The sequence below is a fragment of the Scyliorhinus canicula genome, chromosome 2 (genome assembly GCF_902713615.1).
Source record: "Scyliorhinus canicula chromosome 2, sScyCan1.1, whole genome shotgun sequence".
NCBI classification, from domain to species: Eukaryota; Metazoa; Chordata; class Chondrichthyes; order Carcharhiniformes; family Scyliorhinidae; genus Scyliorhinus; species Scyliorhinus canicula.
This window is the reverse complement of record NC_052147.1, coordinates 201,782,746-201,784,080: the sequence shown is the minus strand read 5'-3', so window position 1 is coordinate 201,784,080 and position 1,335 is coordinate 201,782,746. Positions and strand designations below refer to the sequence as shown.

General features: G+C 44.4%; 1 non-coding gene across 1 annotated transcript; it reads right to left on the bottom strand.

Moving 5' to 3' along the window:
• Positions 1-1,023: 1,023 nt before the first annotated feature.
• On the bottom strand, positions 1,024-1,096 carry trnam-cau. The gene has a single exon. It is a non-coding gene; the product is annotated as a tRNA-Met (tRNA).
• Positions 1,097-1,335: the final 239 nt, after the last annotated feature.

The window sequence follows — 1,335 nt, the reverse complement described above, 5'->3', positions numbered from 1 at the left end:
ACACAGAGGGTGGTGAGTGTCGGAAACGAGCTGCCAGAGGCAGTAGTAAGGTGGGTACAATTTTGTTTTTCTTCAAAAGCATTTAGACAGTTATATGGGAAAGCTGGGTATAGAGGGTTATGGGCCAAATGTGGGCAATTGGGACTAGTTTAGCTGAAAAAACTGAGTGGCATGGACACGTTGGGCTGAAGGGCCTGTTTTCACACTGTAAACCTCTGTGACCTCTAATCCATAGCTATGTGGACTCCCACAAGGACCTGTACTGGGATCACTGTTGTTCACAAAGTTTTTAACATTTTGACTTTGGAATCCACCACCTCCAGCCTGATGTCACCACCAGACACATCTTCTCCCCTCTGCTGTCAGCATTTCGAAAGGACCATGTTGCCCAAACCCACTCTTCAATAACTTCCAACACACTCTCTGCTCCTCTTCCCATGATACCTTCCCATACAAGCAGAGTGGGATGTAACACTTGCCCCTTCTCTCTGTCCAAAATCTCAAATACGTCTTCCAGGTAAAACAGCAATTTACCAGTACTTCTTCCAGTTCAGTATGAGGAGGTTGGTGGGTGGGAAGATGGAGACAAATGGAACCATACTATGGCTCAAGGAAGAAATGGAATGAGCAGTCAAAAGCTCTGTCAGCTATGGCAGAGCAGCATCTTCAATTGGGCTAAAAAGGAAGAGATATCAGAAGCACTGGCAGGAAGGTGGCCTCATCTGAATAATATGACAGACACAGAACAGTAACGGGCAAATTAAGTTGAAAACCTGATGCCAAATATAGAGCCCAATAAAACATTGATAATGAAGAGGTTGTACTTAAAAACTGATTACGCATTGAGAGAGTAAAATATATTTGCTAAAAAAAAAAATCATATTTACATTAAAGTATGAAAATACGCTACAGCACGATGAAGCATTGATAATAAAAGGATGTACTTTAAAACTCAGCACGCATTCAGGTCCTAAAATATTTTTAAAATCATATTTATTTACAGTGAAGTAGGAAAATATACTGTGCCCCGTGTGAGGATCGAACTCACGACCTTCAGATTATGAGACTGACGCGCTACCTACTGCGCTAACGAGGCTCTGCCCAGAACCCTCGGAATCAGCCTCTATGTAGTCGGAACCTAGCGCTTTGCGTCTAAATAAATACCGTTTGATGGCACTTTACGGGGGCTGGGATTCCTGCTGGGTGGGGGTGCGATCTATTTACAGTTTTATTTGATCCCTCAGATGTCTTTACAAGTTTAATCACTCAGGAGCGGGGCCTCCGGGTAGTGAGTGAGAGGCGGCGAGTCCGGTGGGAAGGCCCCTGCCCCTGCAC